At 34.8% G+C, this 15,524-nt stretch overlaps 1 long non-coding RNA gene across 1 annotated transcript; it reads left to right on the forward strand.

Moving 5' to 3' along the window:
- Positions 1-1,331: 1,331 nt before the first annotated feature.
- Positions 1,332-14,214, forward strand: LOC118763291. Its single transcript, XR_004999042.1, has 3 exons — positions 1,332-1,343; positions 9,288-9,309; positions 14,073-14,214. It is a non-coding gene; the product is annotated as an uncharacterized LOC118763291 (long non-coding RNA).
- Positions 14,215-15,524: the final 1,310 nt, after the last annotated feature.

A 15,524-nucleotide genomic window follows, 5' to 3' on the forward strand; every position in this document is an offset into this window, starting at 1 on the left:
GTGAGCGCTACATCATCTGCATGATGTGGAAAATATTCCATCAGCATTGCCCAAATGATGTTGGCATCACCTTTAAGGTACATCCAAGGCTTGGGCCCCGTGCCATCCGCCCAAAACAAAAATCGCACTCTCATCGCATAACAACAATACGGCACAATTATTTCACCTCAATTGGCCCCGCTCTCTTTAACATTACACCAAAACACATTAAAACAGAAACTGACCCTATAGGGTTCAAGAAGTCTTTGGACAGATTCCTTCAAGAAATCCCGGATAAACCCCCTACACCCGGATATGTCTCTGTAAATAATAACTCTCTACTTCAGTGGGCCATAGTGCCCAAATTCTGACTTGAAAGACTTCACCAGGTGGTGCTATTAAGTTAGACATGGCCTGGGCCAATAATGGCCGAAACCTATCAAAGTATCAAAGTATCACATAGATATAAATATAAATATAAATATATATATATATATTTTGTCTTATATGTAAGTACATATTTCTTTAAACTTGCTACGACTCTATAACACTGTCTCTCACCCCTCTCCTATATTTCTCTGCCTTACTCACTTTGCTCTCCACTTTGATCTGTCTCTTTCTCGCTCTCTCTCTCTCTTCTTCTCCTGCTTGGTTCCTTGTTCCCCTTTTTCTCTCTCTTCTCCCCCTCCTTAATTCCTCTGTACCTCTTTTCCTCTCTCTTCTCCTCACAAGTGACTGACTGACCGATTGCCGCCCTTTCTGCTTAGCAGTCGTCGCGGCAAGACACATTTACGAAAACCAGAAAAGTACGTATTAAAGGATTTCAAAACATCGCTATTTGGTTTGATTTCATTATTATAACTAATAAGGCAGCGAGGTGGAAGAATTGTTAGCACGTTGGACGAAATGCTTAGCGGTATTTCGCCCGTCATTACGTTCTGAGTTCAAATTCCTTTCATCCTTTCAGGGTCGGGGAAATAAATACCAGTTGAGCATTGGGGTCGAGGTAATAGACTACTAGCCTCCCTCCGCTCAACATTTCAGACCTGGTGCCTAGAGTAGAAAGGATTATTACAACTAATACGATTTGATGCCAATACAAACTAGCTGTCGTCAATCCAATTAAGCGCTAACAGCGATTTCGATTAGGTTTTTATTTTTGACTTGAGTCAAAATGTTTGGTGCCACGAGTTTCTTCTTAGCCAAACACGAAACACACACACACGTACACACACACACACACACACACACACACACCACACACACACACACACACACACACACACACACACACACACACACAAATCTATCTATCTAACATGTTTCTGATTTTCGACTAGATGAAATTTCAGCTTAAGTTGTTTGTCAGTTTATATAGGCTGATTATTTGCCAGTATGTTACATGGTGATCAAATGTGGCTCGGTCTAGATTTCCTTTACCGGGTGATTAGCATTATCCATTTGGCATTAGACGGAATTTGAAGTCAGGCCACATGAAACGAAAACATTCTACAAGGAAACATGTTTGACGTTCTTACACTTACAAGAAACGAATACTAGACTGCTATGGTATTTATCGAAACTGAAAGAAGAAAGAGAAAATTTGACTTTGGTTGTATTTGAACTGAGAAGGGAAGAGTCTGGAGACTGAACTGGAAATTAGTCAGTCTGAATCTTTTTATTCTTTCTTTTTATTCTTTTCTTTTACTTGTTTCAGTCATTTGACTGCGGCCATGCTGGAGCAACGCCTTTTAGTCGAGCAAATCGACCCCGGTACTTATTCTTTGTAAGCCCAGTACTTATTCTATCGGTCTCTTTTTGCCGAACCGCTAAGTGACGGGGACGTAAACACACCAGCATCGGTTGTCAAGCAAAGCTAGGGGGACAAACACAGACACACAAACACACACACATATATATATACATATATACGACAGGCTTCTTTCAGTTTCTGTCTACCAAATCCACTCACAAGGCATTGGTCGGCCCGGGGCTATAGCAGAAGACACTTACCCAAGATGCCACGCAGTGGGACTGAACCCGGAACCATGTGGTTGGTAAGGAAGTTACTTACCACACAGCCACTCCTGTATAGGAAGTCTGTAATAATTCTTCCGTCTTTTTCTACCTTTCTCTCTATATATGCTGTTGTGTCTGGGGAAAGTCATTTTCTTTTTGTGCTTTATAATATAACACACTCACCGGTAAAATTTCCACTTATTTCTTATTTTTATTTTCCTACAATTTTCGTTGCGTCTTGCAACATTTCCAATAATCTTGACTCTCTATATATATGCATATACGTATACAGGTATATACGCGCAACTTAGACATGTGGGCATGTTAAAAAAACAACTGGAAAATCAAGATAGAACGTTATTGCTGTGGCAGTGAAAATAAAAAGAAAGAGGAATAATAGAGTGCACGGGATCAAAGTATTTAAAGAAAAGAGCAAAATCAGCAGTTTAAATAGTGTAAAAAAGAATTCCTTTCACGTTAAGCCCAAGACAAACGTGTCTATTCATATAACACATGCATAAACACTCAAATGGATAGAGAAAGTTTTAAATGTGCTACTACTTACATAACTAGAACTAGTAAATTCGGTGGTGAATACAAACGATGATAAAACGCAACTATTCAATCACAGTCAACCATTGTCATATTTAAGTACGCACACACATACTCATACACATATAGACACACGCATATATATATATATATATATATATATATATATATATATATATTGTTGATTCGTTAGCTACTGCACGCATTTTTTTTCTCTCCTTCTTTCTGTGTTTTTTTTCTCTCTGTGTATCTTTCTGTTGAAGAGCGTAGGCTCGAAACGTTAAAGACTTGTTTTATTTATATTTCCTGAGCGCCATACTAATACAATTGTTCTTTTGTTTTCCACCTGCCTTCGTCTTTTGTCTATTTTCATAAAGCTTCCCGTTATATATATATATATATATATAATATATATATATATAATATATATATATATATATATATATATATATATGTATATATATATACATAGATATATATTTACACACATATATTGATAGATGCATATATGCATACATATGTATGTATGTGTGTACACACGTATATGTGAATGTACCATTTACATCATGTAGAAGAACACTATTGCTCCTATACAGAACTCTTAAAAGAGCATTCCATTTATTTTCTCTTTACGTAGCAAATTTTTGTCGCGCCCCTCCCTGTTATTGATACTCTTCGACTTCAACTACATAATATATATATACGCACACACTACACACGCGTTCCAATGCGTATATATATACACACACACACCTACTCTACACACTCTACTCACAATTAAATATCTCGATGGTTGTCAAAAATATCCTCGAAGCCAAGCAAACTGTTAAGTCTACGCTTGTTAGCTACTACATATCATTTATGCTTTGATTTAAATAATGTTTCGAATTATTTCACTGTATTGTTGAATCATTTTTTTTTTATGCAAGAAGAAAATCGATATTCCATTCTTATTGTGACTTAGATCAATCTGCTTCACGTAATGTTATTTCATCCGGGTTGTCCAAATGTCACACTTCCTACCACGGCAGAGTGATTATGATGTATCAAACAAAGAAACAAATAAATAAATTACAATACATCTGACAACAGTCTGTCTGCAGGAGACGCTTGAAAGAAACCGACAAATGTTATTAAAACGATTCCTCTATCTTCAATAAGCACTTTGATTACAGTGAGTTGTATATTATTTCTTTGAAAATTACTATAAAACATAAACACGTATACATAGGTTCGAGACCCAGTGAATCTCCATAATATTTATATTTTGCCGTATGAATTATGAAATACATAAAAATGAATTTAATACATAGTCATATGTTTATACACGGTCGTAATACACGATCATATGTTTCTCTCTAATGGTCTTTTAAAAGACTAAGAGGTGTTTTCAAATGATGAAATTATATTATATAATGGCCTAAAAACACGAATTTTGCATATATAGTAAGAATGGACAAAGGTGATTTATATATTATAATTGAAATGAGTAGAGATGGGAGATAAACGGCGGCAGAAAAATTGTCGCTAGAAATAGAAAGATGCATTTCTGCAAATGTTTCTGCAGAATTGCAATTATATAAAGGAGGGAAATAAAGAAAACATTCATAATTAAACACAGTTAGAAAGTCCGAAACAAATGAATGCAAATGCATTGTGAAGTATAAATAATGAATAGAAGCAAGGATCGAGACGGCTGCATAGCTAAGTGGAATTTAATTCTGTGTATAATTGTGAAAACCACAAAGACAAACTTACTTGTAAAGTATGAAAACAAAAAAGTATAAATTTTATAAATAAGTTAGTATTAATTAAGTGTAATGTAGTTATAATCGAAAGTTTATAATTAATTATAATAAACAAATAGGAAATCCAAATAACTACAAATGTCATGTTTTAATTAAATTATATTATATTTCTAGGTTTACTACATTTGTTTTAAATCTCAATATAAATTATTCATGCGTTTACCCCTTACAATAACACATCCATTTCTGAACAAACATATTAGAATTTTATGCATCTTGTCACTATAAACTTAATTTACAGCTACCCATCTATTATAAGTTTACATACTGTTCTCGTTTGGTTAAATTAAATATATATATATATATATATATATATATATAATTTTAATCCAAAATGGAAACAAAAAAACAACAACAACAGGAACAATTACAGTATATTATTAATAGGCGCTCAGGAGATGGAAGCAGGGAGGTATGACGTTTCGAGCGGAGCTCTCTTCGTCGGAAACATAAAGAAGGAGAGAGGGAAAGAAAGATCCCAAGCGGGCAACAGGGAAAGAGAAAAAAGACGACTGGTGTTTACGAGTTGCACATGGTGAAAGGCGGATGTTGACGATAACAAGAGCAAAGTGGGTTTTTAAGGCAAAAGAGTGGAGACAGGTTGGTAACCCAACAGATGTGTGTGTATGTGTGAGTGTGTGCGTGTTCGTGTGTGTATGTGTGTGTGTGAGGCGAGATGAAAAAACAAAAATATGTGTGTGTTAGTGTGTGCGTCTGTGTGTAGGCGTGTGAGGTAGGGCGAGACTAAGGTCAGGAAGAATGGTAACAATAATCCGTAGGTGCAAAAAATCCGAGAGTTGGTATCCAAGGTACAGGGGTCCGTGTAGGCGCGCAGTGGTATAATTTTAATCCAAAGGGAAACAAAAAAACAACAACACAGGAACAATTACAGTATTATTATTAATAGGCGCTCAGGAGATGGAAGCATATATATATATATATATATATACATATATATATATCATATATATACATAAATATGCATATATATATGTGCATACATATATATACATACATAATGTATATATATATATATATATATATATATATATACATATATATATATGTATAAGACATCTCATGTCTATATGTACAAATACGCATATAAGCGTCTGTATATAAATATATATGTGTATGTGTGTGTATGTATCCTATATATATATATATATATATATATATATATATATATATATGCAGTTTTTGTATACGCACACGCATTTATGCGTGTATACATATGTGCATCAGATGACTTAAGACCAAGGAAGTAAATTCGCCGCAGGCTAGATTCAAATTGGTCTTCTTGCATTTGTACATTCCGATGGAAACTCCTTGTAAGTATAGAGGCGCAATTTAAATATAAATACAGCTTAAAGATAATGATAAAATTCCCTAAAATTACCAAATGCATAAATTTAACTAATCTCAGAACTTTTAGTACTCGATAATATAATAAATTTTTTACATGCATCTTTACTACAGAATTTTTCTCTTACTTAAAGATCAGTTATTTAACAGTAAATCTTAGGTATCATGAAATTTCAAGTCATGCCCTGTAGCGTTAGATTATTCATTCTACCATGTGCCGTATTACTTGAAATATTTAAAGGAGGCTTAACCATCCCATAACGAACGCATAAGCCTTCCTTTCCTCCTTCAATGATAACACGCGAGAAGTTCTAACTGTGTGAAAATCTTCCTATGTTTTATGAAATGTGTCACTACTGAGTTTTGATGGAAGCACTCCGTCGGTTACGACGACGAGGGTTCCGGTTGATCCGATCAACGGAACAGCCTGCTCGTGAAATTAACGTGTAAGTGGCTGAGCACTCCACAGACACGTGTGCCCTTAACGTAGTTCTCGGGGATATTCAGCGTGACACAGAGAGTGACAAGGCCGGCCCTTTGAAATACAGGTACAACAGAAACAGGAAGTAAGAGTGAGAGAAAGTTGTGGTGAAAGAGTACAGCAGGGATCACCACCATCCCTGCCGGAGCGTCGTGGAGCTTTTTAGGTGTTTTCGCTCAATAAACACTCACAACGCCCGGTCTGGGAATCGAAACCGCGATCCTATGACCACGAGTCCGCTGCCCTAACCACTGGGCCATTGCGCCTCCACATTCCTTATCTAAGCTGTTGCTCAGTCTTCTCATTTAAATTTATTTGTCTGCAACATCTTAGTTATGTTTATTTTCCACTCACTGAAATATAAAGATTTTTCTTGGAAGTAAATTATTTGCATTGTTGATGACAGTAACAATTAAGAACAAAGTGAAGAAGATTTAAACAGATATATGGAAGAAAACAGTTCTGCTGTGACTGGACATCAGGACAGTTGTGACAAGAGATGAGAGGGTTTGGTTTGAAATGACCACATGATTCTAGTGTTGTTGATGTCATTGCTCAGGAGAAAAGAACTCCAAAGTCACGAAAAACGACCGACAAAATTTATTGTTCAGAATCTTTCATTCCAACATTTTTCTGTATACACCAATCTAAAGAGAATTATGTAAAAATAGTAAAATCGATGTAAGCAATATTTCCTATGCATCTGTTATGCATGATGTATGAGGTATAACTGTAAAGAAGTGATTAATTATTAGACCAATATATCATTGTCCTTAGGCTTGTTAAAATTGCATTAGAAAATTATTTCAGTGAAAATAAATATAATCGGTAAACAATAGATGAGAGTAATTGCATGCTTATGAAGATTTGATGATTTAATCGCCGTTGATAATCCTCCGTCTTTCAATGCATCTACTTTTTACGTCAATATCTTAATCAATATTATTGGAATATGTCCATTAAAAAAATTTTTGGAAAGCTTCCATTTCATTTCTGATTAAATAATATTATAAAAGTAAGAAACAGGTATCGATTCGACTTGTGAAATTAGTGAACCAAAATATAAATATTTAGCGAAATATGAATAAATGCTACAAATTAGTCGACTGAGTCAAGTAAAAGCAATGGATTCAACAAAATTTTTCCTGCATTTATTAGCATATAACCCATAAAAAATATACTAGTGTGCACATTACATTCAGTTATTTTTCCCTTAGCGATTTTACTATTTATTCATTGAGGCGAACACATCTAATCCGCACGTGATTAAACTCCATTGAAACGTTAATTTTTTTTCTGTCTTGTGACCAACGTGGTTCACGGCTCTACGCGTGGCTATTTAACTCGAGCAGATTCTTCATAAAAGATACCGCATAAAAGCCAATGAAAATACATCGTCATCGTTAACAGAATCTAAAATTGCCGGATCCCCAAGAGACATATGTCACTCAAGGTATCTGAATTAAAGTAAAACAGTTATTAAGTAAAAAGCAAGCAAAACCGAAATTACATCTCTACTTGGCTTTAATATTTCACAAATAAGTAATGTAGTTGTATTATCTTATAGAGATATTCCCTTGCATTGTCCCCCCTCCCTAATTTCAGTGTCACCCTGATACTTAAGCTGAAGTAATATAATCAAATAATTACATGATTTTTTTCTCCTGCAACTTTTAGAAGAACAGTTGCCGAACCAAAAGAAAGCAAAAAACATTACCAACAAACCAAACTACTCAAACGAACAACGAAAGTCAATTTATGGAAAACAAAATTCTCCAGTGGTTAAGGTTATTAATGTGTAAAGATAGAAGTATTATTTCGATTTGTTTTCAATGTAATGTATGTGTTTATTTTTTTCTTACTTCTGGAAACATTCAAGTGTTGAAATTTTCAATGCTTAAAAAGGCGTATATAGTGTATTTAAGCCATGTTTACTGATAGAAGGAAGCCAAATCTATCGAGTTAGCATTTGAAGTAGAACGTAAAATAAATTGACTTTGGTATAATTTGTCAATTTTAAAGCCGGAGTACCGGAAACAGTCTGAATAAAGGCTTTTGATAAGCGAAGGCAAAGAAAAGAAGTTCAAGGAAATTTGTCTTTTGATCAAAAGGAATGTCTATCCTCAGTATTAGAAAGATTAGCGAATTAGTAGAGAATAAAAGATCTTTAAGCTAGAATGATAATTCATTTAGTATCAAAGTTGAAAACATTGATATTTCGATGGCATTTCAGATGTAAGGAGTGAATGGTTTCTTGAGAGCTTCATACAACATAATGGTAAAATGAAATTACAAGTACATAATGGTTTGCAATATGAAATTTCTAAAAGCGCACATCTAAACACACACATTCACATAAATTTTCTTGTGCATACACACACACACACACAAACAACCACCCACAAACACGCACATAAGTACTAGTATCTGTATGTGATATCTGGTTTTCAACAATAGAGAACTCAATACAAAATATGTGTGTGTATAAATATATATATATATATATATTCGTGTATACATACGCATATGCATAAATATATATGCATACACACACACACACGCATATATATATATATATGTATGTATGCATATATGCATATATATTTATGCAAATGCGTATGTATACACGAATATATCTTTACACATTTATGTGTATTTAGATACATATTCAAATATATACATACCTATAGGCGCAGGAGTGGCTGTGTGGTAAGTAGCTTGCTAACCAGCCACATGGTTCCGGGTTCAGTCCCACTGCGTGGCATCTTGGGCAAGTGTCTTCTGCTATAGCCCCGGGCCGACCAATGCCTTGTGAGTGGATTTGGTAGACGGAAACAGAAAGAAGCCCGTCGTATATATATATATATATATTTATATGTGTGTGTGTTTGTCCCCCTAGCATTGCTTGACGACCGATGCTGGTGTGTTTACGTCCACGTAACTTAGCGGTTCGGCAAAAGAGACCGATAGAATAAGTACTGGGCTTACAATGAATAAGTCCCGGGGTCGATTTGCTCGACTAAAGGCGGTGCTCCAGCATGGCCGCAGCAAATGACTGAAACAAGTAAGAGAGAGTAAGAGAGAGTAAAGAGTATATATATACATGTGTGTATATCTATCTCAACATCTATCTGTCGATGTATACGCATACAGACAGACACTCAAATTGAGTGTAGATATTAATATCACAATTACTCCTCCTCCCCAACTATTACTACTACTATTAATAATAATAATAATAATAATAATAATAATAACCCTTTCTACTATTGGCAGAAAGCCTGAACTTTGAGGGAGGAGGGGACCGTCGATTATATTTACCTCAGTGCGTGACAGGTATTTATTTCAACGACCCCTCTCTTCATAATAGAAACCGGAGAAGATCATATTCGTTTTATTTTCTACATACCTCCAGAATACAAACCGTAACTTAGATTTCACTCTAATATTTTTCCTTTCTTTCACATATTCCACATCAGGATTTATGAGATCAGCTGTCGTTTTCTTATCTCACTCCAGCATATTTGTATAACTTTTCATTTGGAAATAACCATTTTCCCTAGACATAGGAAGAAACAAATTCGGTGGGGGCACTCTTCTGTATGCTATGTGTATGCTATATGTGTAATATAACGACACACATCTTGGGCAAGTGTCTTCTGCTATAGCCCCGGGTCGACCAATGCCTTGTGAGTGGATTTGGTGGACGGAAACTGAAAGAAGCCTGTCGTATATATGTATATATATATATATATGTATATATGTATGTGTGCATATGTTTGTGTGTCTGTGTTTGTTCCCCTAGCATTGCTTGACAACCGATGCTGGTGTGTTTACGTCCCCATCACTTAGCGGTTCGACAAAAGAGATCGATAGAATAAGTACTTGGCTTACAAAAAATAAGTCATGGGGTCGATTTGCTCGACTATAGGCGGTGCACCAGCATGACCGCAGTCAAATGAGTGAAACAAGTAAAAGAGTAAAGAGTAAAGAGTACATAATAACATGTGTGTCATTGTGTGTGTGTGTGTGTGTGTGTGTGTGTGTGTGTGTGTGCAATAATACCTGTAATAACTGTAAAGAGAGAGGAAATGATAAGAATGAAGCTGGGGAACGAAATCAACTGAAAGAATACTACTGTTATACTTTGAGTGTTTTCTGAGGTCAGAGCGATAACAACTTGAAATCTGAACTCGCAGGTGATATCCTTGCACAAAGTACATTCATCTCTGTTAAACCTCCATGTGTCCAGATTATCGTTTTATATCTATAAGGTGGTATTGCTTTCATAGACTGCGTTTGGAAAACTGATTTTAAAGAATTTTTAAAGTTAGATTTTGAGCGAAAACCCTCTTATTTCTATGTAGGGAGTTTCTTCTTGTGCATGTTTTATTATAGGATAGATTATTACTAAATCCCTGAAGACAGCTTGAACCACACCTCCTTTTCTCTGAGTGGTAGGTGAAGTGAAAAGACAGTTGTTTTGTTTGTCAGATCAGCTACTGAATTCTACCTTCCTTCCAGATATCATTATCTTTATAGGTAGGTACACAAGCATGCGCGCTTACACTAGCACACACACACACACAGACAGACACGCATATATTCGGTGATCTATCAATTATGTACTAATATAAAAATATTTTAATAATTTAAATGATTGGTTACATGTTTCAAAAGAAACTGAAATAATAGCATGTAAGAGAATATATAGTAAAATAATTCGTCTATGAAAAATCTTGAGAGTGTATTGATATTTATGAATTGAGTTTTCTTCTGTCTGTAGGTTTCTATTCAAAGGATGCATGTAAAAATAAATGTGTCTGAAACGCAGTAATGGAAGACAAAATGTGAAAAATTAAGTGCTGTTGAACTATGAATGAGAAGGAAAAATAAAAAAGAAGAAAGAAAAAAACCCAAAAAGAATGAAGGAAATGAAATGAGAGGAAAATAGAACATTTTATCTTAAAGGTGAAAAAACAAATGTTTGGAAATGTAAATGTTGAAAACTCAGAAACCTATGGTTAGAAATTCTGGATTTAAGAAAAAGAACATGAATATACAAAAATGTAATAATGATATTAGGAAAGTTAGCATTTAATATATTAACCTTTGAAGCTTTCTAGCAAGTACATTTTGACTGATATATTTTTTTAAAACATTCCCATAAAATTGTACATGTTAAAATTTCTGTTTTCTTAAGGTTACCGGCAAATGTTGCATTTAATGTTAGATAATGTAATATAATTAAGTAAATAAATATATAAAACAACATCGTTAATAGTAATAAATGCGGAAATTAGGGAAACGGAATATTTGAGGATGCGTAATTTTTATGAAAATGAATTAGGTTATTAAAGGAAGATAAGAGAAAGATTAAAAATATAAATGTACATGTGTTTTTCAGAAGCGTCTATGTGGGAGGGGGGAACAGAGTAGGAGGAGAAGGTACTCTAAGCAGTGTGTGAAAAATTAAAATTGAAATTGAAAATTTAACCATGAAATGATTAATGGTTGTGGTATGAAAAAGGGTGAGATAAATACCGTGTACGTTTAAATGAGTGGGCTGGTTATACGTGCTACAAATGGGTACTAAATATTATGTAGGAAAATTTAAAACTATTATTACGAAGACTGAATAGTAATAAGATATTAAATGAAAAGAAGGGGAAAGTGTTATAAAATTAAATGTAAACAAGAATAAAATTTTCAAGATTAAACGGAAATAAGTAAAATGAATAAAATACACTTAAATAAGATTATATTAGATGAAATAACATATGCAACGTTCTGAGTAAAGGTGTGGGAATGGAAAGGTGAAAGCATGGATAGTGATTCAGAAGGGATAAGTAATTAACGAATACAGCTAAAAATTTAATGGTGAGGTATAAACTAAAAATAAATTACGAGATGGCATCACAAGGTTCCCAGATTACTTATGTCTAATAAAACATAATTCACCTAATTTTCGACATCCTCTCCTTCGAAATAGTCACCTTGCGCAGCAATACACCGGTTAAATTGTTCCTGCCACTTTTTTAATCCGGCTTGGAAGTCGTTTTCCCTTATCGAGCAGAGGATCTTCTGCGTTTCGTTCTGGATCTCGACGACTGCGTTAAAACGGCGACCTTTGAGCTGATTTTCATCTCGGAAATAGATGGAGGTCTACAGGTGCTAGATCTGGCAAATAGGGCGGGTGCAGAGGCGATATCATATCATTTGTAGCAAGAAACACATTAGTGCAGAGAGCTCCGTGAAGAATCCAATTCATATCGCTCTATAGATCCGATCGCAAAACTCCCGATTAACAGTCTGGTCCTGAGGGGCGAATTCTCGACATACAATACCACATTTTCTTGGGTGACATTCGTGGCAGGTCTTCCAGATCGCTCATCGTCTTCTAAGGACGTTCTTCCGCATTTGAAGTACCCGTGCCACTCGAAACATTTCGTACGACCCTTTGCTTCATCGCCGTAACCTTGCCGAAGCTTTCTTAATGTCTCTGTAGCAGACTGCGCAAATGTAACACAACATTCCACATTGTCTCTTGGTCCCAACTGCCTGCACATAATAAAAATTGCAGACTATAGCATACACGCGATAACAGAAACTCAAATTTCAAAACTTGCAAATTAAATACAGCAAAGTCACTCGGCACACTGCCTTATGAAAATCACTGCTAGCTCTCACTGCACACGGAACCGTATGCTGCCATCTATTAAAATAGTCCGGAAACATTTTGATACTACCTCGTAGCCGAGTAAAAAAGTATTATGTATAATATAAGGACTTAATTATTTACATTTGACGGATATTTGTCCTCATCTTGTTTGTTCTTAATACAACTTTCGGCTGGTATACCCACCAGCTTTCATCAGGTAACCTGGGTAAATTTCGAACCTGGGTTCTCATTCCTAAGGTATTTTTCGATGTAATTATCATCATCATCATCATCATCATCTTCATCATCATCATTATTATTATTTTTCTGCCTGAAATCGAACTCGGTATGTCGGGGTTAGAAGAAATTTCCCCAAGTCACCTGATGAAGACTGGAGAGTATATCAGACGAAACGTTGTGTTAACAACAAACAAGATGAGGACAGATATCAAACAAATATAAATAGTGTAAATAATTTACATAATGCCTCATCACTTAAATAGAGAACTGTATTATAAGAAAATAATGTTGTTAAAAGGCGTAGTAATATCAAATGCTTGAGATTGAATAGCAAAGGACACTGGGAGTTACCAGTGTCATCTAAAAAAATTGTGCGTAAAATCTTAATAGAAGTACGCTCTAAGCATAAATAAAAGCGTCATGTTGTAGAGAGAGATAACGGATAACACAGAGCATCATTGAAATGCTATAAGAAGCTGAAAAATATAGGTTAGTCTTAGAGTAAGATATGCATTCTTAAAAATAAAAATAATATAAATAATTTACTAAGAAATGAATTAAAAACGTAAGTAGATTGTGGAAGTGAGAAAACTAAGAATATAATGCTAGGTATTAAAAGAAATGAGATAAGCAGCGAAAGTAAATCAACAGGTAACATTATCAAAATGTAGAATCAGGATAAAGCAAGTGGTAATAGGATCAACATGAAGAATATACACTGAAAGGATTTTAAAGGCATACTGTTAAGTTCACTGGTACATACTTTAAAAGATGCGCCGTTTAAATTACTCAACATTCGGAGCAAGACATTTGGTTCTTTTAAATAATTCAGTACCACATGATACTAGATAGTGTAAGGAAGTAGGTCAATTATTTACTATATATGAAGATCTTAAGCGATATATTTATTTGTTTTTTTTTTAGTATATTATATTTGCAAGCAAAAAACGAAAGAACTTTCCTTGAGACATGTTAATTAGTTAATTATTTTCCTTTTTTGGTTTGTCCATTTTAAAGTTTGTTTTTTGCTTTATTTTTGTGGATATTATATAATGGTTATTTTTTCGTTGGGATAGGTGGGATAAGAATGATGATGTTTTTGTGTATTTATAATTCCAGCTCGACAGAGTTTTGCATACATTAGTAAAGGTGAAAGTAAAGCTGTACTTAGTGGGTTAAAACGACGCATTGGATGTCCGTAGCTGACGAGGGGTAACGATGGAGAAACAACTATTCTGTTAGCGGTTAGCATCTGTCTCAGTCTGATTGTGTTTTTCACGTGCATTTGCTTTTCAGATAATTTTACTTAAAAGATAGTTTCTGCAGCGAAGAATTTTTCCATGTTTCAGTGCATAAACATGTTACGTATAAAAATTAAACACCTATATTTTCATCTTGCGTGCTTCTAATTGATGTGTAAATATTACAAATAAAATGTACAAAACGTATACTTTATTTTTTTTGTTAATATGCTCCAACTAGATTTTGTACTTGATATTTCATATCCTTTCTTAGTGTGTTTAAATATATGGATGTTGTTAGTATAGCGAAATTCGAATGGTATGAAAGTTAAACATATGTGCATTGTGTTATTGGGAGTAATATTACATTCGCGATCAAGACTTTGAGAGTTTCAATTATAAATTCTTGAATTTATATAATTTCAATTAGAATATATTACTGCTATAGATACTAATATTTGTAGACCTGAACTTTTAAAGTTCTGATACTGCTAGTTTACATGCACAACAAAAAACTCTGGTTAATCGTAGATATTGTATGCCCTGGAGAACGAAGGAGAGATAAAGTGATATACGATAATTTAAAGAGAGTTATAAGTATCCTTGAGGTGAATATCATACATTTTACTGTGGGAGACATGATTACAATAAACAAAAATTGGATTATTAAAAAGATGAAAATAAATATGACAATAGAGATGCTACAGACAAGTATCCTGCTTAGAATTGCACAAATATTTCGCAGAGTTCTTCAAAGCTGAATGAAGAATAGTTAGTTAGTTAGTTAGTTAGTTAATTTGGCTCAAAAGCAAATAGCAAGGCCATGTAGGGGGACATGGAGTTAAGTACAGGGTGGTGTTCATGTAAAGAGTTCAGGCCACTTGAGGTCCAGGGAGGCTTTGAACAAAGCGGTCGTCGGCATCTTCACCATCTCGTCTGGCAGCTTGTTCCACGGATCCGCAACCCGGACGGAGAAAGCTCCTCTCCTTCGATTGAGATGAAATCGTCGCAGGTAGAGCTTTTCGGAATGACCCCGCAGCCGACGCTCTGGAGCAGGAGTGAAGAACAGCTCTTTCGAGAGGTTACACTTTCCGCTTATGATGTTGCGGGCGAGAATGAGATCACTACGGCGGCGGCGTTTTTCAAGAGAATAAGGTCGAGCGTCCTCAGCCTTTCTT

This window comes from Octopus sinensis, linkage group LG4, assembly GCF_006345805.1.
Source record: "Octopus sinensis linkage group LG4, ASM634580v1, whole genome shotgun sequence".
In the NCBI taxonomy this organism is placed as follows: Eukaryota; Metazoa; Mollusca; class Cephalopoda; order Octopoda; family Octopodidae; genus Octopus; species Octopus sinensis.